Genomic DNA, 23,359 nt, shown 5'->3' with positions numbered 1-23,359 from the left:
TGAGCCCTAAAATGTCCAACTCAAGGTTGCTTTCTCACCAAAGTCAGTTGCCATGTGTTGAAGCAAGATGGTCATTGATCTCTGCGAGGGTTTGGACACCCCATCTGGCTTGTCTTTCAGGGCTTCCTATATCAAGTCTCAGCTGTCTTCTCAAGGTCAGCTGTAAGTTATCAGGCAAACAATCTATCTGTCCCTGAGGCGTTAGCCATTTGAGAGTTCTCCTTTCTGTCACAAGGCAGGCAGGATCGAAATAACAAATTTCTCTTCTCTGGTGTCTGTGGACCTCTCTCTCTACCTGCATCTTCTTGAGTGAGTGTTCACTTATATCAGCCCACCAAGGAAGCAGGGACTGAACCCTGAGCCATGCCCTACTTATGTGGTCAAAACAAAGCCCTTATTTTAACAGGTAATTTAATCAAAGCCATTGCAGGTGAATCTAATGCAATCAAAGGGGCTCACACCCAGAGGAACAGACCAGTTTACAAAAAATCTCTCTTTCTGGGGATTCATAAAAAATCTCAAACTGCCAAAACCACTAAAAAAATTATTTTACAGTGGATGATTCTCCTCTCTGCATCACAATGACTGCCTCTGGACCCTCTTTTAGGGGCATAGTTGGGTCTTGGTGAATGAGTTACATGTGATAAATCCAGCCCAACATTCCCATCTCACGAAGTCTTTGGAGTCATTTACTATCACACCAATGAATTTATCCTCCACCCCCCCCCCCCAAAAAAGATGGAGTGACTACTTACAATGAGTTATCACAGAAGACTCCTCTGAGGAGGTGAAATTTAAACCATTCTAGGAAGAAGAAAGAGCTAGCACAGAGTTCCTAAGATACACACAAGTTTGTTAGGAAGTAGAAATGTTGCTTCCTATGGTCATCAATGGTGAGAGGGAAAGTGGTCCAAAATGAAGTTGTCAAGGAGGCAGGAGAGAGATTCTTAAGGCTTTGTTAACTAGGGAAAGGATTTTTATTTCATCAGAAATGCAAACAGAAGTCATTGGAGAATTTTAACTAGCAGACAGATAACGTGACCAAATTTACATTTACATTTTAAAAAGATCACTTTAGATGCTGTGGCAAGAAGTGCTAGTACATATGAAAGAAGAAGTGGAGTGACAAGATGGGAAGGTATTGCAGTGCTCCAGGTAAAACATGATGGTAGCTTGGCCAAGGGGGCTAAAAATGGAGGTAGAAATGAGGCGTCTTGGTATATGTCTTGAAGGTGGAAATGATAAGACTTGTTGATTTGGAGGGTGAGGGAATGAGAGGAGTTAGCGATATTGCCTAGATTTTACTGCTAAAAGGTGGGTCTGAGTCAATGGTAGTGTTCCTTACTCAGGTGGAGAAAACTAAGAGGAAGCAGGTAGTTTGGGATGTGGTGTGGGTAAAATGCTCCATGATGGTGGTTATGGGATTCCAAAGACATCTAAAAGTTATGTCAAATGGGCACAGGAAGTAAGAGGATGAGCTTGGAGACACACAAAGTGGGATGCCATTGGCACATGGATGATATTTAATGCGTAGTGTCTAGAAAAGAACTTGTAGGGCAAGATTATGGAGAGGAAGCCCATGAAGGGACTCTAGAATATTCTAACATTTAGAGGGGCTGAGAAGAAAGGGACAGCCAAGAAGCCCAAGAAGAAATAGCCAGGAAGGTAGGGAGAACTCAACAGAATTTAGTGTTAATAGAAGTCAGGGAAGAGTTTCAGAGTATGAAGTGGTCAACTGGAGGACAAAGTGGTCAACTACCTTGAAAGCTGCTGCGAGGTCAAGCAAGAAAAGAAGAAAAAAGTGACAGCTCTGGCTACCTGAAGGTACTGGTGATCTTGACAAGGGCAATTTCAGGGCAGTGGAGGGAGCAGAGGCCTAACTCAAAGTTCACATCCTCTCAGTTTGATCCTTATAAGGAACGCTTAGCTCCTGGGGAAGGTTTCGATGGGCTCATCCTGATTTATTTTCTCATCCCTTGGGATCACTGTGTCAGGGAAGTAATTTGGCAGAAATGGCTCAGCTGGAGCTGATACTCACACCCTAGAACCATCAATGTGACCTGGGAAGTCAATTCACAAAGCAGAAAGAGTCCACAGCAAGTCACGTCACCACTCTCCCAACACACAAAGGTACACAAATCTTTCTCTAATCTTAAAATAAGTCAAGAAAAGCAAACTTTTGGGTAATAAGTTACTATTTCCTGGTCAAGGCTTATTCTCAGCCTTACTTATAGGGTACAAATTCTCTATCAATGACAACACAAAAAGTATTAAATATTCAAACATTCTTGATTCAACATTCTTTTTATAAGAATAGTTTTTCTCCCATTATCTTTAATCTAGAGTCAAGTTAATTTGATTTACTGATCATATCATAAGCTTATCTAATTCTTATTTTGGGATATCATCCTTTATTATGAACCATGTGTTTAACTAAGTGTAGAGAATTGTAAAATGAAGATAATAGGGTGATTAATTTGAGCACAATAAGTACAAATTAAATTTTAATAGTCCTATGGTGGATATCTCTGTATTATCTTGTAAAGTATACTCAGACTTTTTCTATTTAGTCATAACATATTCAAGTTGCTTTTGAAATGAGTTAAGATCACTAACTTTCAATTTTGCTTTAGAAGTTAGGTAAATTTGTATTAGAAGTCAAAAAACTGAAATAGAAATAATTGTAATAGTCTATATGACAATTCTTTGTGTTTACATCTTTAAAATGTTACTTCTGTTTTAAAAATGAGCTGTAATTCTACTTAGCAATACTCTACATTTTTAAATTTTATAGAGAGGCTACACTTAAGTAATTACTATTAAACTGCTCTAAACTGAGCACAATTCTGGAACATTTACTCCTCAAATTCAGATAAACTTATGGTAAAGAAGGTTAAACTAAGAATGTATTGAATACATTCTTATGAATATTCCACAGTCCATCTATTGGGCTCAAGAAAGCAAATGGCAATGGAGAGAAGGAGGTGTCAAAGAGACTAAAAAGTTATATTAACTATCAGGATTATTTAATTATTTTATGAAACCATGTTTCATAAAACAAGAGCTCTGATTCCATGAGAGGGCAATGTACTGATGGTTGTACTGAAGCTATAGTCATTGTGGGGGTCAATTATTCTTACCTTGTGGGCAAAATTGGAAAAGTCTACTTGTCTTCTGTAATTAAAGGATGAAATCTCCAAATGGGCAAATTACTATAGTCATCCCAGTTGTTTGGGAAAATCCTAACAATTCTGCATAGGTTCCACTGAGGGCTCCATTGCCTCAGGGGAGCTCTCCAGGCTGCCCCTAGAAACATTCTTATCATACATGGCCACATGGCAGACCCATGAATTTATATCCTACTATTGCTTTCTGCTCACCCTATGGACTTGGATCACCTAACCCGGGAATCAGACCTTGATTGACACACAGCCTAGGTCAATAAATATTTGCTTAGTATGATTAAATTTTTTATTAATGAGTTTCCACTTCCAGGATAATTAACTAATTTTCACAAATTTGCTTATTGGTGTAATTTAGTTGATTTTGTCCTCCTGTTATAATAACCTTGAATTTTGTAGATAAACCTATTGCTTTTAATAAAACTTTTTTGTGTCTTTATATTTCTATTTTGCTCTTCGCCCTATATCTGTTCTCTGATTTACAATATTCAAAGAATTGGAAGCACAATTGTATTATTTTACTGTTGCTGCTTGCTATTCATAAGCACTTGCTATTTTCTGTTTTGTTTCTTTATTTTAAGTAATAGCCATCCTAGTGGGTGTTAAGTGGTATCTCATTGTGGTTTTACACTGCATATAAGAAATGGGCCTCACAGGGCTAAAATCAAGAATGACATCCAAAGCACAAGCACCAAAAGAAAAAAATAAATAATTTGGATTTCATCAGAGAACATTATAAGAAAGGGAAAAGACAACCAACAGAATGGGAGAAAATATTTGGAAGTCATATATCTGACAAAGGTTTAATGTCCAGAATATATAAAGGATTCTAACAGCTCAACAACAAAGACAACCTAATTTAAAAATGGACAAATGAGTTGAATAGACATTTCTCCACAGAAGATATACAAATGACCAATAAGGACATGAAAAGGTGTTCAGCATCTTTAGTCATTGGAAAATACTAGTAAAAACCACAATGAGATACCACTTCACACCGACTAGGGTGGCTATTATTTTTAAAAAGAAACAAAATAGAAAAGAGCAAGTGTTTGTGAAGATGCAGAGAAATAGAAATCCTCTACATTGTTGATGGTAATGTGAAATTGTGCAGCCATTGTGGAAAAGTTAGGTGTTTCTCAGAAAGTTAAACATAGAATTGCCATATGATCCAGCAATTCCACTTCCAGGTATATAACCAAAAGAACTGGCTTGAACAGATATTTGTACACCAATGTTCATAGTATCATTACAGACAATTGTCAAAAGGTGGAAACAACCCTAATGTCCATCTATAGATGGACAAGCAAAATGTGGTTATACATTCGTTGTAGTTTCCTTGGCTGCTCAAGCAAATACCATACAATGGGTTGGCTTATGGAATGGGAATTTACTAGCTCACAGTTTTGAAGCTAATTAGAAATCCAATTCAAGGCATCATCAACACGTTGTGTTCTTCTTGAGCACTGGTGTTCTGGCCATCCTTGATGACTGCTGGCCATCCTTGGTCCTAAATTCCTCTGCCACGTGGCAGTGCACATGGTGGCCTCTTGGCCTTTCCCTTCTCTTCCAGGCTCCACTGATGTACAGCGTCTGGCTGCTCCCTCCATGGCTTTCTCTCTATTTGTATGAATGTTATTCTGCTTATAAAGGACTCCAGTAATAGGATTAGGATTCATTCTGATTGAGTTGAGCCACACTTTAACTGAAGTAACCTCATCAAAAGGTCCTATTTACAATGGTTCACAGCCACAGAAATAGATTAAGTTTAAGAATATGTTTTCTGGGATACTTTACTCCAAGCCACCACAGATATTACTTCAGCCATAAAAAGGAATGAAGTTCTGGTACATGCTTCAACATGGAGAAATTTTGAAGACATCATATTGAGTAAAATAAGCCAGACACAAAATGACAGATACTGTATGATTCCACATATATGAAATGGATGAAATATGAAAATTTATACAGACAGAAAGTAAATTACAGGTTATCAGAGGCTAGGGGAAGAGGGAGAATGGGGAAATTAATGATTTACAGGTGCAGAGTTTCTGTTTGGGGTTGTGGAAAATTTTGGTAATGGATGATTGGTGATGGTGGCATAACATTGTGAGTATAATTAACATCACCGAACTGTATGCTTGAAAGTGGTTAAATAGGAAATTTTGTTTTTTATATATGTTACGACAATAAAAATAAATAAATAAATAAATAAATAAATAGAAAGACAGCTAGATTACCCAGGTCAGCTAACAAGGAGGTGAGGATGAACAACCACCACATGAAGGAACTGAGTCTACAACTGCAAGAAGGAGAGCCCCATCCATCAGCCATGTGGGATTGAAGCCCCGTATCAATTAAGAGGTGGAGTGGGCATCACCATCCCAGAGTCCTCAGGATTGGGAAATAAAATATGAACTAGAGTGGACTTACTGATATTCTACTACAGAATCATTGTGACTCCAGCAGTGGAAGAAATTATATCATTGATGTGGAGACAATGGCCACTGGAGTTGCTGAAGGCAGGGAGAGGGAAAAAGAGGTGTGATATGGGGGCATTTTTGGGACTTGGAATTGTCCTGAATGACATTGCAGGGACAGACGCAGGACATTATATATCCTGCCATAACCCACTGAATGTGCTGGGAGACAACGTAAACTACAATGTAAAGTATAATCCATGCTGTGTAGCAGTGCTACAAAACATATTCATCAAATGCAATGAATGTACCACACTAATGAAAGAAATTGTTGATGTGGGAAAACTGGGGGGTGTGGGGAGTGAGGCATATGAGAATCTCCTGTTTTTTATTTTTATTTTTTATTTTATTTTTTTAAAGATGTATTTTATTTATTTATTTCTCTCCCCTTCCCCTCCCACCCCGGTTGTCTGTTCTCTGTCTGTTTGATGCGTCCTCTTTGTCTGCTTCTGTTGTTGTCAGCGGCACGGGAATCTGTGTTTCTTTTTGCTGCATCATCTTATTGTATCATTTTCTCTGTGTGTGCGGCACCATTCCTCGGCAGGCTGCACTTTCTTTCGCACTGGGCGGCTCTCCTTACGGGGCGCACTCCTTGCACATGGGGCTCCCCTATGTAGGGACAGCCCTGCATGGCACGGCACTCCTTGCGCACATCAGCACTGCAAAGGGGCCAGCTCCACACAGGTCAAGGAAGCCCGGGGTTTGAACCACAGACCTCCCATGTGGTAGACGGATGCCCTAACCACTGGGCCAAGTCTGCCGCCTCTCCTGTTTTTTAATGCAACATTTTGTGTGATCTATGTAACTTTTAAAATAAATTAAAAATATATTTTAAAAAAAGAAAAAGAAAAATAGCTAGCTACAAGTCATCTAATCCCAGCATTCTATTTTTTTTAAAGATTTATTTTATTTATTCCCCCGCCCCCCTCATTTTTTGAGGTCACTGTCTGCTCTCTGTGCCCATTTGCTGTGTGCTCTCTGTGTCTGCTCATCTTCTCTTTAGGGGGAACTGACCTGGAACCTCCTGTATGGGAAAGAAGTGCTCAATTGCTTGAGCCACCTCAGCTCCCCGGTTTGTTGTGTCTTTCATTGTCTTTCCTCTTTGTATCTCTTTGTTGTGTTATCTTGTTGCTTTATCTTGTTGCATCATTTCATTGCATCATCTTGTTGCATATTTCACCATGCCTGCCCATTTTGCCAGCTCGCCTTCTCTAGGAGGCACTGGAAACTGAACCAGGACCTCCCATGTGGTAGGCAGAAGTCGAACCGCTTGAGCCACATCTGCTTCCTCCCACCATTCTACTTTTTAAGGTGGAGAAGGAAGGAGTTATTCCCCAACCTGATCCAGTAAGGCTGGCTGTGTGGCAAATTTCTTGATAACTTACAGTATCTGTTACCCACTGTGTTGCAGGGCTTTTTATGTAGATAGGTGTACCTAGGATGGGGGACACCAGAGGTAAATGAAAGAAAAGTTTATTAGTACTTACAGGTCCTGGAACAGAGAGGAGTGGCAGGTCTCACAGGGTCACCTGGGGAAACATCAGGAGTGTAGGCTCAACCAAGTAGGTGGAGAGCCAGAGGTTACAGTGGGTCTGGGGACTCTGCCTTTATAGGGTTGAATGGGTGGAGTATAGCAGTTGATCCGGCAGGAGTGGGAATTGGGGAGTTTGTATTTGACTTTCAGGGAGGTGGGAATCCAGGTAGAACATGTGGAGGAGAGGGAGAAACTTGATCTTGTATCAGCAGGTGTCAGGGGTGGTCATTGAGGGACCTAACAACAGGGTCTAAGATGTCGAGGCATCTTTACAGCAAAGCCCCTTATTTTACTATCTACCTCAGAGATGCTGGGGCAGTATGATAGTATTATTTTATTTTATACATCTACGAATGACAAGGTTTGATCACAAATAAAGCATAATTCCTAAAAAAAATAAAAAATCAATATGTCAATGGGATTGCATTCTTTCTAGAGGGTTCAAGAGAAAATCCACTCTATGCCTTTTCTAGCTTCTACAGGCTGCCTTGGCTCATGACTGCTTCCTCATTTCCCACATCTCCTGTGTCACACCTGCCTGGTCTTCTAAGGACCCTGGTGATTATACTGGGTCCATTTAGATAACCCAGGATAATCTTTCTTTCTCAAGATCCTTAACCTAATTTGCAAAGTCACTTTTAACTTTTAAGGTAACATAGTCACAGGTTCTGGGAATTAGGATTTGGAAATCTTTGGGGGATCATATCTTGTCTATCTACCACAACATTCACAGCTATGACATCAGAGGAGCAAAGAAACATATAAAATTGAGGCCAGACTTTACTATGCTCATTAAACCTTAGTACCAAAAGATCAAATTGCATAGAAAATAAATTATTAACATAGTTGGTAATGAGATTATGTGGCGTGGAGAGTTAATAGTTAACAAAATTCAATCTTGTGAGAAAATATAAATGCCATATTGGTTTGAAGCCAAAGTCTACCTAATCCAATTAAACCTAGAAATAAATTCTGTGAAGCCTTAGTTTCTATAGTATCAAACTGGATACATGAACATTCTCTTCAAGCTCTGATCACTGTTTTTTTAGTCTTTTCTTTTTGTAAATATATACATGATAAAAGAATTTACAAAAGTTGGAAGAGTATATGGTTAAGAGTAAATCTCTATCTCCTTCTGTCTTGCAGTCACTAGATTTCTTTCAGAAGTAGCCATGTCACTGGTTTCCTCCTTAATAGTTTTTGTTTATTCTTCCAGAAATTACTTGATCATTTTAGTTGCTTTCCTCTGGAATCACTGAGGCATTAGGAAGTTAATCCATGTATGCTTTTTGATAAATAAAACCGTCTCTATGCCAGTTATATAGCCATTAGAAATAATGTCTAATGAAACTTGAAATCTTTTTTTTCATATTTGGTGCTTAATATCTAATAAAGTATGTATGTTCTGATGACCTACAGTGTGTACCTTGATATATAGATCTTTGATGACATTTTATTTTTATTTATTTCCCAAAGGGAGCAATGCCATTATCCTCGATGTGATGCACTATTGTTTGGCAAGATATTACCTCTGGAGGAACTGGGTAACATAGCCAGTTAGGGGCAGAGCAGGATTTGAACCTAGACAGTTTAAGTTAGGTATCTGTACACTTAACTACAAAATTCTACCACGTCCAGAGGACAGTATTTACTCTGGCATTTCACTGCCTCTCTGCCCTTCATGCCTTTTTTCTTCTTTCCTTTTTTTAAAACAAAATTTTATGAATGCCTCGTATGTGCCAATTACTCTCATAAGTGCACAAAGATAGTAAGGCAGCGTTTGCATCCTAGGGATCACAGTGGCCAATAGCAACAAGTTACAAATTCTGAAAAATAGCACCAGAATGTACCTTCTACCAGTTGAGGCTAGAACGTGTGGTTTCCAATATTTCATATAATATCAGCTACTTATCTCTTTCAAAGGATGGTATGGAAATGAGAATTTCCCTCATTTCTTTCCCTGATTGGAGTGAATGGCTCATTTGTTCTCTCTTTATTCTCATCTGTACATGTTTTACATTGGGATTATTAAGTGCCTATTTAGCAAGATTCCTATCTTAAAATAGTTTAGAAGTATCTTATTGATTTTTTTACATTTTTATTAGTTTTTTTCTAATTCAACTATTTATTTTGAGATAATTGTAGATTCATAATCAGTTGTAAGAAATAATACAGACGATCCCGTGTGCCCTTTACCTAGTTCCTCCAGTGGTAACGTTTTGCCAAACAATAAGGCATCGAGGATAATGACATTGGTACAATCTACTGATCTTATTCAAATTTCCCAGTTTTATTGGTACTCGTGTGTGTTCATGTGTGTCCACATTCACACTTATGTGTGTATATAGTTCTATATCTCACTGATATTTTCATTTAAGGTGAATCTTGGATTTTTCCCCTCAGGTAATTATATTTTTACTTGATCTTCAACTTGAGCAAATTTTACATTTTAAAAGAGATACTCTATCTCATTCTGCAATAGTGTCTTTGACATTGCACTTTTTCAGACATTGCAATCAACCATAAAGACATTTTTTTTCTCCCAGAGACCTAGACTTTTGATTCATGCCACATATTTTCTTGAGCTTCCAGTGAGTCGCTTCTAAATTATCTTCAGTGAGTCTGTTGCTTTTTTTTTCCTTTTAAATTAATCCATGATTGTTTTTCCTAATAAATTCACTTACTGTATTCTTTTTGTGAAATAGAGTAAATGTGCTATACAGCTTTTTGGTTTTTCCCCTTGAATTGAATCATATTGTAATAGCTCATATATTAGTAGTCCAATTTCAGATTTTCTGTAGTAGCACTTCCTATTCTTACTTTCATTCAAATCTAATATAATTCATTTCTTTCTAGGTGCTAACATCACCTACTCTAAAAAACAGAAGTGAGTAATTGAGCCGACATAAAAACTTATCTTCAAAATCTCATCCACATTTAATATTGCCAACCCAAGAGTTTTACAGCACTACACTCTTCCAGAGTTCCCTAAGTTTAGCTATATCCTATTAATTTTTCTCTTTCTACCCAGCTTTTGATATGAAAATGAGAAAAAAACTATCACCTTCAATTCCAATTAATGCAACATAATAATCACATTACCTTCCATTGTAATGTGCTCATTTTATTTTTGGAATCTATTATTTATTAGGTAAGTATTGTTAGTTTTGTCACCATCTAATATTAAGAGACGGCTGATAGGAGCCCCAGATCTATGGGATTCTCAAACAACAACCTTGTGTGGGATCCTGCCACACAAAGTCACAAGGGACTTCAAGATGACACAACAAAGGATCATACCTGGTCCCATAAACCAGTCTGCTTGGCCTGCATGCTGTTGGCCAGCACAGTGTTGTTAAAAAGTTTCAATGAACTGACAACATTTTAAAAATCAGATTTCACACAAAATTCACACTTCTGATTTTTTTTGAAAAAAATTAGGATTCTGGCAGCAATCAGCCAGCGTAGAGGGTCAACTGTCCATACTGCACAGTCCGAGCTGCCCCGGCTCCACCACTTTCTCCTCTCTCTGACCTCAAACATGAACAGCACTGATCATTTAGCCTGGTCCTCAGGCTACTGTTTTCCTTAGACCTGGCCTGCCTGGCTCAGTCATGTCACCTGCCTAACTCCTATTGCCACTGACATGTGCTAACCAAAAGTCTGGACTTGGATCAAAACCCCTCTCTGGTCACCTGCTTCCTAGTAGCTGGGTCACATGTGATCCATGAGAATTCTTTTAGGCAGGTCGTTGGTCTTCTTTGGTAGACTTAAACCATTGATTTGAGTTTCCTAGGACTTCATCTTTGAACCTAGGCAGAGAAAAGGAGATCCCTTCTCCTCAAGGACTGGTGAGGTCTTTGCATGTGTTCTTTCCCTGGTCCCACGCTGGTGTCCACTGGACTGTCCAAAGTAAAGGCATCCCCAATCAAGATTCTGCTAGTAAACAGTCTTCTGTCTGCTCTCAGGTATTGCAGTACCCTGTTTAAGTTGGGGGTGGGGGTCTCATATGGGAAATACCTTCAGACTCTGCCCTGACACACTAGTCAGGGTGAGGAGAGAAAAGAAAACAGCCAGGTGACATTGGAAGGGAGGCCGATGGTCTCATTTGAGGTCTACTGACTACACTTTTTCAGTTTCCACGAAGACCTCCTCCTCTTATTCCATGACCTAAATTTTGGTATTTCAGGACTCCATTTTGCCCTTGACGCTTTCATATGTTGGAATGAATGGGGTTAGGGAAGACCAGTGTTTCCCATAGAAGTTAGTTTGCCATTAGCAATTGCTATTCTCCACTTCACATTGCTTGAGTATGCGCAGCTTTAAAGCCTTAGGTTTTTGGTCCACTAAATACTGCAAATTTTGAGTTTTGAACTGTTCTCAGTGTTCTGAGAACTGTTTGTTAGTCTCACTATTTTGATACCCACCAGGGAAAATATCCAACCTGCCATGGAACAGGATCGTTAACTGAAGCATCCACTATGAGAGGGAAAGTACATAATGTTATAAATGAAGTCACTGCCATGAAATAATACAGATGTATTCTTTTCAGTGAATTTTGTGCAAACACCCAGTCAAGCTGAGACTTCCCTGATTATGTACAGGGAATGTATTTCAGAAAATCACCAGCTGGGTTTTTCAGTGGTTTAAAAGCTGCTCTGCTGTAGCTTTCCAGAATAAAATAAGCAAATACCACCTACAAACTCAGTCAAGTTTTTTGATGCAACATCCCTTTACTTCAAAGCTTATAATGAAATTGATTTTCAGTGCTTTTTCATTTCAACTTGCAAGCTCCCATGAATAACTACTCTAAAATAATTTCAACTTAGGAATGCTCAGGAACTGGTGAGAAATTGATAGTGACTGTTTTATGCTTAGCCAAAAGCTATTGAATAAAAATGTTAAAGAAGAACTTGCTGTGTTTAGATGAGAAGTACCACATGATAAGGAGACAAAGAGCCAGAACTTGATTTTACATGATTAACATAATAATTTGAAACTTTCTTCAGTTTTTAGCCAGACTCAATCTGCAAAAGGAGGTTTCCTTGCCTGGGGAATTGGCAGAGTCTATACATCAGATTCTCATATGTTTGATCCTAGGAATTAATCATTGATTATGGCTATTTTGATAAGAGGTTAAAGAATATATGTGTGTGTGTGTGTGTGTATTCAGTGAGTCATCTACATATCTGGAAACTCCTAGATGAGAGACAGAATTTTTGTTTTGCAGTCATTTAGATCAAACTATGTTGGTATTCTTTCAAAGACATGTGTGGACCCAGGTTTCATGGGACCTTAATCTAATTGGGGAGGGCTTCTTTAGGAAGGAAGGCCAAACAAAATTATGTATTAAAAACTTGGTAAGAAAGCAAGTATTTATTTAGGAAAGATAGAAATCACAACAAATCACAAATCTTAAAACCTAAATATACCACAAAGATAACAAAATCCAGAAAATTAACAAAATGCTTTTAACTGAGGAATTGCCTAATACATATCTTTCAGACTTTTTTCCTTATACTTTTTTGCTACATACTCATTGACTATCTTTTCATATGACATTAATTTCAGGATATAATTTTCTATAGAAGGGATAAAAAGATAATCCAACCTTTCCTCTAGCATGGTTAATTTAAACTTGTTTATCGTTATTGATAATTTAGAAAAGCTTCAGCTTCACAACTCCTTGTTGGTAATGTCATGTACAATTTTAAGATTTTTGCTAAGTCTGGCACAACCTCTATCAAGTTCCTAACATATATGAACTATAGGATTTCAGGACATTTCAAGAGCTCTTGGGGAGTGACTATAGTTTGGTGGCACTCATTAACCAATTTCCCATTGATGTGCTTGTGTCATGATGCTGGGTGGGTCCTCACTGTTGGATTTAGGAAGAGTCCTAGAATCCATTCCTATACTTGGAAGCTAGCAATAACAACTGTATAGGGAAGTGCCTGTAAACACATAAATATATGCCACCAAACCCAAACTAAACGCATCCCAAACTCAACTTCCCCTTAGGCAAATCCTTGTAATGCCTGCAATTTCAAGTATAAAGAGACAGTTGTCTAGACTGACTGTGATTAAATTTTACAAAACAGGAGACTCAAGGAGAAAGAGCTTGAAGCCAGAGGGCTAGATCCAGCATTTGACTCAATTTTATCTATTCTCTAGGATATGCCCTCTGGATTCTGTATGAGCATGTGGTCTAGCTCTAGTACTGATGATGAAGAAAAATGATTCCTGGATTGCTCTGTTCCACTAAGTGTCTGAATGTTTTTCTAAAGAGGTAAATTTTGTGTCTAATTTCTTTCCCTTTTGCCCTGCATGAGTTCTCTGATTTCTTTTGCTCATTCCCTAGCCTTTCTGAGACTACTAACTGAGCTCTGTTATCCAAGACTGAACCTGGGAAGGTACGTGACCTTCTTGTAATAGAGGGAACAGAGAATTCCTTATGAGTATAAGAATGGGAAGATAAAATATAAAAGAAATACATTATTTAAGAAACAAAAAGAAAACCTAATATCTTTGTTCAATGAAAGTCAAATATATTATTTAAGTGTAGATCATCAAATATGAGAAACAGATATATTAACTTTTGTATGGACTGCAATTTTACTTGTACCAGATTGTTTTAATGTTAGTAAAGCCTTAATCAAAATTCCATGCTCTTTCAAACAAATTTAGTTTTATTTATGGCTTTAAAAGATGTCATTAGGATTGTTGCAGTAATTTGGCAGAATGGGGTGTTTCCAGTACAATTATGATTTGAAAGACACCAAAAGGTCACTTGTTCCAAAATATTTCTGTATTTCATAACAAAAAGGGATATGTTACTAGGGAATGTTCTTCTCCTATTATGATGATATAAATTATTTAATTACGTGAGCTATTTATCATCTTGATTTCTATAGAGACAAAAAATCTGACAGGCCTGAGGGTCAAAAAAATTGAATAGAACACAGCAGAGACAAGCTCTTGATGGCAGGAGAATGTTTGATCATAGATGACAGGGCTAGGGCAATGTCAAGGAAACCAGTTACTGCGAAACTCAAACTTTCAATTTAATTTGGCAAACATAAAATATGCCAGTGTTTGCCTTATGTTTATATTAGTTTTCTAGAGTTTCTGAAAAGATAGTAGATAGGGAATAAGATAATCAGTGTTCTGTCTTTCCTAAATGAGATTCATTTTTTTAAAATGGTAGCATTCCATTTAATTAAAGAGAAAATTGTGGCTAAGGGAATCTTAGGAAGCATAAGTATTCAAATATATAACTTCTATAATCTAATGTAAATTTTTCTCTTCAATTTGAAATAAGCTAAGAGAAGTATTTGAAATAGCTGTAAGAGATAGATGATGCAATTCAAACTGGCTGATGTAAAAAAGAACTTGTTGGCTTATGTAACCCATATATAAACTTCAGTTTTGGCTTGATACAAGGGCCAAAATAAATCAATATATCTCTTTCAACTATGTCATCCATTGTGGGACATCATTTTAAGGTCCCAAATGATGACTTCTGGAAGCTCCAAGCTTATAACTTCTAAGATTCAAATCCAAGAGATAAAGAAAAAAAAGCCTGAATGGCAGATCCTGAAGAAATCATAGGGTTCATTCTTACTGGACCAACTGGGGTCAAATGCTATTCAAAACCAAATCACTCTCTATAGGAAATCAGTAGCTAACTGGCCAGGTGTAGGCCACATGCTCACCCCTAGAGTGAGGGACAAAAGTGTACCTCAACCATATGGATAAGAACATAAATGGGGCCCCAAAGGAAATCCTAAAATGATGCTGCCTGCAAAAGAAGGGGAAATGAGTGTTATAGAGAGAAGAGCAATTGTAGTCTACCCTTTAGTAACTTAGCGTCAATGCACATCAGTCTTCATATATATAAACTTCCAAATATACTTTAGCCTAACATAATGGCACACTTGCATGGAACTCACATCCTTCCCAAAGAGAGACAATGTTTGGTCCAGTTATTCCATTTTAACTATAAATCGATATCTGGGTGATACATGTTTTCAACTAAGTCTAGAAATAACTGTCGTGGTCTGACAACCTATTGCTAAATGATAAATCTAATTATTCCCAATATACTCAAAATGCAATTGCAAAATAAAATGGGCTAATTTCAATTAGAACTCTTACAGAGAAAAGGATAGAATGAGAAACAACTCAGAGTGGTCTCTGATTCAACAGCACATTCAGATCTTGCATATAAGGAACCATCTGGACTTTTTTGCCTGGGCACTGAAGGAAAATCCATGATCAGCCATCAGCAAGAGGAGACCTAGGGATTATTTAGGATTTAGGAGTGGAATGATTACCAACTTTTTGTTTACTAAACTTGAGATTTCTCTAGCAATACAATTTTCTTAAGAATTTAGTTGGCTCTGTGTCTGCAATTCCATAGGTTAATCACCAAAGCCATTGATCATGTCAAATTAGAGTCTTTCAACTTAGAACCTGGCCAGAGTATTTGTATCTATTAGCAACTACCTTCAGTTCCCTCTTGTTCAGTTTGAAGGCCTCTATCTTGGCCTCTGACTTACAACACAATGAACATATGGTCTGTAGGTGAAGAGGCAATGGATAATGAGTTTTTGGCCTCCAAGATGCATACTCACTGAATATTTGCAATTACAGTAATTATTCCCTTCTGTTGGAAAAGAATTTATAAAAAGAGATGCTAAGAAGGAGCCTAAGCATTAGGATTCTTTTAGGTGCCAATCTCATGTCATGCTAGGTTTCTCACCTCCTTCATTTTTTGTGTTTCTCTAGCTTGGTTCAGAGAATTTTATTTTACAATATTGCAAACCTACAGATCACTGAACCCTCAGGCATCTTGGACTAAAGAGCATTGACCAAGAGTGCCTACTTTTAGCATAGATCTATTTTCTATTTTTCTTCCCTCTCTCTTTCAAATAGGTCAATTTCTATGCAGTTGTTGTCTTTTTTGTAAGAGAAAAACCAAGAGAGTGTCACATCTTACAAGCCAAATGAAAAATGTGTATCAGTGGAGAGAGGATGCGTTTCAAGCAATTGGGTACCTGCTTCCCACGTGGAAGGTCCTGGGTTCGGTTCCAGGTGCTTCCTAAAAAAGACAAGCAGAAGCCACAATGAGCAGATGTCACAACGAGCAGACACCACAGTGAGCAGATGCCACAACCAGCAGATGCTGCAACCAGCAGATGCAGCAACCAGAAGACAATGCAACAAGCAGGGAATGGAAGTGGCTCAGAGGTTGGGCACTGGCTCCCCACATGGGAGGACCTGGAATAGGTTCTGGTGCCTCCTAAAGAAAATAAGCAGACAGAAAAGGGAACTATCTGGGGTGGGGGATGGGGGAGTAAAAATAAATAAATAAATAATTAAAAAAATAGTAATCATTAAACGGAAACTTTTTTAAAAATGTATGTCAGGGAGGAAGAAGTACTCAACTGTGTTAAATGGCAATCTGATGAGACAAGAAAGAGGAGGAGGAAAGATTGGATTGGCTGTGTAGAGGTTTTTATTACCTTAATGAGCACAGTTTCAGTGGAGTAGTGAGAGCAAAATAGAGTGGGTTTAGGTGAGAATGGGAGGAGAGGAATTGCAGAAAGTGAGTTTTTGAAGAATTTTTGCTGCCAAGGGGTGTCTAATATTATTTCTATCCCTGGTGAGTTTTGACTGCATGCCATTGAATAAGAAGGGTATTTCTCTACTGGGTCTGTCAAATTCCTTGGTGGGCCCTTACTTACCACCACCAGATGGCACCTATAAATATTACAAGGATGAGTTAATTTTTTTTTTTTTTTACCTTTTTCAGTTCATCAACAGTATAACGAGGTTCACAGCTAGGGCTTTGCTGAAAATTTATAATAGATAGTATGTTAATTGACTTGAATTGCTCAAGATCCCTGAATTCCAAATTTACATCAAAATTACCAAGAGGGAAACGGACTTTGGCCCAGTGGTTAGGGCCACATGGGAGGTCCGCGGTTCAAGCCCCGGGCCTCCTTGACCCGTGTGGAGCTGGCCATGCCCAGTGCTAATGCGTGCAAGGAGTGCCCTGCCACACAGGGGTGTCCCCCGCGTAGGGGAGCCCCACGCGCAAGGAGTGCACCCATAAGGAGAGCCGCCCAGCGCGAAGGAGGGAGCAGCCTGCAGAGGAATGGCGCCGCCCACACTTCCCGTGCCGCTGACGACAACAGAAGCGGACAAAGAAACAAGACGCAGCAAAAAGACACAGAAAACAGACAACCAGGGGAGGGGAGGGGAATTAAATAAATAAAAAAATAAATCTAAAAAAAAAAAAAAAGATTAAAAAAAAAAAACAAAAAAACAAAATTACCAAGAGACAATAATCTGACTTATATCTATATCTATATCTATATATAATATATATTTCTTTATTCATAAAATTAACATTAAAAGGGATACCTATTCAGTGATACAAGAACACAAATATACTTAATAGATAGTTTGAGGTCTAATGGACAAAAATGATATAAAAACAAAGTATTATTAATCTACTTACATTTTTATCCATTGTATTCAATTTCACTTATTAATAACTTATTGGGAAATCTCATTTGATCTTGTTAAAGTAAGAATAATCAATTTTTAAGAAATCATATACTGGAAAGTCAAAATTTGAGAATGAATGAATTTACTAGGTTTTTCTAAGAGCCCTGAATTTTAAAAAGCCTTATAGTTTGTATATAATAAAGAGAAATACTCTCCACTATTTATAGATAGAATGTGCATTCCAATATAGTACCATACTGGTTGTTTGCTAGACATTTCTGAAAAGAGCTTAAATACAAGAAGAAATGAAAAGCAGTGTTAATAAAGGGAAATGTGGAATAGTATTATTATGCAGCTCATTCCTTACCTTCTAGCTCCTGCACACTGTTTTTAAGTAGTACAGGATGTCCTTAGTGTTACTTTGCATTTTCATGTGGAGAAGAGGAAATTATCTCCAGTCCTTAGAAGATAAAGAGGTTGACGTGGGTAGGGAAGACAGAGTTATTTTTGCTCTATTTCAGAAATGCTCTTAGATCCCCCCGGGAAGGACTTCTGACTTCTCGCTCTACCCAGAAATTTCCCCTTCAATCAGCCACTGTCCTGTTCAGGACTATGGCTTCAGGCAGTTGGCAGCTCATTATTATTACTGTCCAGAGCAAAGAATAAGGCTACCCTCTATCCAGTCAATTATCCAGATTAAATTTATTCTAAGGGTGAGCTTGATCCTGAAAAATGCAAAATGTTTCAAACTCCTGGAGGGATAGCAGGAACACTGTCAGCATGGTGGTTTGAAGCCGTATGTGCCCCAGAAAAAAAACATGTTCTTAAATTTAATCCATTCCTGTGGGTGTAGATAGGACCTTTTGATGAAGCCACTTCATTTAAGGCATGGCCCTTCAATCAAGATGGGCCTTCAGCCCATTACTGGAGTCTTTTGTAAGCACAGTGAAATTCAGATAGAGAGAAAGTCACAGGACGCCAGAAGTCGGAACATCGACCAAACCCAGAAGAGCGGTAGGGTCCAGGAGGCCCCGCCACATGATAAGTTAAGGACCAAGGACAGCTAGCAGCCAGCCCCAGAGGCCACCGTCTTTGGGAAGAAAGCATGACCTTGATGACACCTTGATTAGGACTCTTTCCTAGCCTCAAACCATGAAGGAATAAATTATTCTTGTATTTTACTGAATATATTCCAACAAAGAACTGCTATTTTTTTTCACCAACATTGCTTTTTACCATTTCATTATTCTATGTATGTGTAGAGGTATTTGGGAGAAATGTGTGAAAGGTTGTAAATTTTATGTGGCCAAGTCTATCAGTGTTACATGTTGCCTTTTTCCCCATTCCTTTTCAAATGTAGAAAGTTTTTCTGCACTCTTTGTGTTAATGAACTGCTTTTTATTTGTTCAAAAAAGGATCATTAAGTATCTTTTCCAGAAAAAAAAAATTCCCATTGTTTAACCTGACCCACTTCATAGTATTTGCTTGAGCAACCTAGGAAACTAAAACAGATTCCACACCGAATTCACTTGCCTTTCGGTATAGTGAAGAGCTAACATTCCTGATGGTGGCCTTTGCTGTAGGATTATGTTTCATGTGAGCCTGTGGATACATATTGTAGTATATCAACTTTCACATTATTTAGTGTAGGGCTAAACATAATGCCAATCAGTGTTATTTTGTAAGAAAGAAAAATAGGAAACCGTTGTGCGCTGATTCCTACTTCTTCTCCATAAGTCACCATTTCTAATGATATTAAATAGTTGATATTTTGAGAATATTTTATATATAATAAAGTATTATCTTCTATAACAGAGTTATTTATAAATAATGTATCCATTTTCACATTTAAATTTTAACAAACTATAATTTAAATGCATTCTGATTAATTTCAATTTACTCCCATATTAAATAGAAAAATATTGTGGGAAGTGTGCTTGGTAGAAGTTGTTAATTATTATGATGATGGTGATCATATTTAAGGTTTTTAGGATTTCTTGGAATAAGCAAAGGTATTAACTCAAATAATATCTCTAGACATACTTTCTACTGCTGCCGATGATTAATTGCAGCTTTATTGGACATAATCTTTTGTTTTTTACTGGAGAAGTTGTAGGTTTAGAGAAAAATCATGCATCTACTGCAGAGTGTCCATATACCACCCTATTACTAACACCTTGAATTAGTGTGGCACATTTTTTACAATTCATAAAAAAACATTTTTTAATTGTTCCATTAACTATAGTCCATGGTTTACATTAGGGTCCACTGTGTGTTTTATACAGTCCTATGTTTTTTTAAAGGTTATTTTAGTAACATATATACAACCTAAAATCATCTTTTTAATCAAGAAATGATTTACAATATAACCACACTAATTTCAGTCTGTTTAGGTGCTGATATAACTTAAACATGTCCAATTAACAAAATGACAGAAACACTTATTACTTACAGTAACCAATGTTTATTGTCTATTGTATAACAGGCACTGTATATGTATTGATCTTATTTAATCATCAGAGCAATTCAATCAGGACATTCTGTTAGGAGATAATGAGAGCCGAGTGCTAAGTAACTCCAGTATCACATTGCTAATAAGTAGGACAGCCAGGACTCAAATCCTCTCTTGACCACCCTTCTCTGGAACCACGCTGGGTGGTAAATGATGAGAAATAGTCCCTGCCTTTAAGCACCTCACAATAGGGAGGGGGAAATGGATGGACACATAGATAAATGATACCAATGTAGTAGAGAATGGATTGCAAAATGGCTAGTAAGTACAGAGGGAGTTGTCCTGTCAGGGTAATCTGGGAAGGGATAATAGCAGTGACAACTGAGCAGGAAGGAGAGAGGCATTCAAGGGTAAGAGCACAGTAAGTAAAAAAAAAAAAAAAAAAAGAAAGAAAGAAAACAACAGAAAAACCCCAGCACTGAGGAAAAGACATTAGCACACTACGGAAATCATGTAAAAGTTTGGTATTAGGGTAGAGGTGCTTGTTGGAATTAAATATGGCACTGCTGTGAATTTACTCTTTTGAATAACTGAATATTAAAATAGTCTGTAAGGATCAGGGAGCTTAAGTTAGAGGTTAAATGACTAAGACAGGACTTATGACTTGCCAAGTTTTAAACTAGGTCTATTTCTCAAGTTGTTTTAATTACTTTGTCAGCATCCTTCAAAACATATCCTTTCTGGAGATTTTTGTTTCAGGTCAACAACTCCGTGTGCATTTCAGCTAATGCCTCATTATTATGCTAACTGTATTTCCTTTGTTGAAACTCTATATTACAGTGTGTTACTATATATGGCAGGGTATGATCTGGCCTTGCCAGACTTTGGGCCATTACCAGTGGCTTCAGACTGAACAGGGTTATTTTGAGGTTACACACTGACTACAAAGAATTGAATTATTTATGACTTTAATATTCACCAGTGTTCCTAGTTCAAGATCCAATATACTACTGAATATTATCTGTCAACAAAATACTGCATCTCTTCCATTTGTTGATGACCAATAAAATAAAGCAGTTTGAATCTCTGCTTTGAACTCAGGCTGGTTGAATTACCACCCTCAAGTATTTTAATAATAATAATATTTATAATAATATTTATGTGTAACACTAACTCCTACCAATCATAATTAAACATAAAATTAGACATATATTATCAATATCTATGTGTGTATATATAATTTTACTATATTAGTATACTTAATACTTTTATTGTTTCATATAGAAACTGATTTGGAGAAATAGGTATCTTCCTCAAATATTAGCTATAAACCACAGCTGCACTTCTGAAACAAATCAGACTCTGACATACAATATATTTAAACAAAAATTAAATGTGTCAACACCTCTCTCTCATTTGACCACTTATTTCTTATACTTCTTACCTTCAGCAAAATTTAAGAAAAATGAATATCCGTTAACATGAGAGAAGTGGTAGAAGAAATATTTAAGAGTAGTGACTAAAATTCCTCATTTTTAAAAAACATCTAAAAATAAAAATATTGATAATATTATAGAACTAAACCTTAGAGATGAAGGCAGTTTACAGTTCAATTTTAATCATTTTTAAGACTTATATCAAAATTGTCAACATGAAAGCACTACTTTCGGAGCATAACCTTGAAACGGGGCGCATTACTTCATGGTAGTTTTTCCTCTTACTAACCAGGCAGTGAAGGGCACTGCTGGGAACAGCCCTGGGGAATGGAATGTCTTAAAGTAATAGTTATTTTTCCCAAGGAACAGTGTTATATCTGGAAGTTGTATTACTGACCAAAAAATTTGGCATAAAATAAATCACAGATATGCTCAATAATGGCATAAGGAGGACTTCTGGGAAAATGGTGGATTAGAAAGACACAGGACACTCTCCACTCAGAAAAGTCCTTAGAGGACAGGCAGAAATGGCCTGGGGAAAAGAGTTCTAAGGTGTAGGACACCATGGGGAGGCTGGACACCACCCAGAAGAGAGAGGGGCACAGGAAACGAACCTCAACCTCAGACCCTGAGAAGACTGCAGGGGTGGCTGCCTCGCCCCTCCTCCACTCTACAGCAGAAAGCGCTGAATTCTCCAGCAGGGCGTTGAGCTTGCAGCTACAAAGGGGGCCACGGTGATTTACCGCCACAAGAAACAGGAGAGCGAAAGGGACTCAGCCTAGGGCTGATTTAGCTTGTGACCCACAGATGTGGTCTACTGTGTCCAACCAGCCCTTCCAGGCTGGGTGGGGGCGGCACCATTTGTTGTCCCTGGGAGCCAGCATGGGACTAAAGAGAGGCAACCCTCTCAGAGCCTCCCTACGACTGGGACAGGTTGTTGAGGAAACTGAGGGGAGTGGAATTGTTTCCTACTTGGGGAAAAGAGAGGGTGCTGCCAGCAAAGGTTGGAGAAAGTCTCTGAGAAAGTTTGATTTGCAAGGCTCTTAGCCTCCAGGCAGCAATCTCTGTCTTATTGATCCATCCTGAAGCAGCAAAAACATTCCCACCAGGCATGGAACTGAGAGGCCTGTTGAAGAGTGCCATCTGCTGGCAGACCAAGGAAGTGCACGTGAGGGGATTAAAAGTAAACAAGAAAGGTTTTTTCTGGCCTTTACAGCCTTCTTCCCCAAGGCCCTTAGAAGCAGGTCTGCAACCCATTATTGGGTTCATGGTCCAGATTTGAGCAATTTACAGAGATGATTCTAAAGACCTAGAACAAGTAGAGCCACGGATTGAAGAATGTCAATTAAACAGTCTCTCCCCAGTATATCTCTCAAAAGAAAGAGAAATTGGACAGAGTAAACTCAGCATCATAATCAGATGTTAGACATCAGCAGAAAATTATAAGCCATACTAAGAAAATGATAGAAATAGCTTAAGCAAAGTAATATATCAAAGACCCAGATGAAACACAGGATTTGAGACAACTAATCAGATATTCATATGCATTTCCAAACTCAAATTAGTGTGTGGAAGGACAATATTGCTAACAGAATAAGGACATCAAGAAGACAATGACTGAGCAATCACAAAGAAGAATATGAAAACCTGAATAGAAAAGTAACAGAGTTCATGGAAATGAAAGACACAATAGGTGAAATAAAAAACATATTAGAGGCATATAACAGCCAACTTGAAATGAAAGAAGAAAGAATAAG

General features: G+C 37.8%; 1 long non-coding RNA gene across 1 annotated transcript in view; it reads right to left on the bottom strand.

The window, feature by feature from the left end:
* The window catches only part of LOC139436537 (uncharacterized), a 51,330-nt gene that overhangs the window by 5,643 nt on the left and 22,328 nt on the right, over positions 1-23,359 (bottom strand). Inside the window, exon 2 of the long non-coding RNA XR_011645831.1 lies at positions 16,256-16,299. This is a non-coding gene — a long non-coding RNA (uncharacterized lncRNA). The remainder of the gene's footprint in view (positions 1-16,255; positions 16,300-23,359) is intronic.

The sequence above is a fragment of the Dasypus novemcinctus genome, chromosome 15 (assembly GCF_030445035.2).
Source record: "Dasypus novemcinctus isolate mDasNov1 chromosome 15, mDasNov1.1.hap2, whole genome shotgun sequence".
NCBI lineage: Eukaryota > Metazoa > Chordata > Mammalia > Cingulata > Dasypodidae > Dasypus > Dasypus novemcinctus.
Note: the sequence above shows the minus strand (reverse complement) of the source record. Positions and strands in the feature narration are given on the sequence as shown.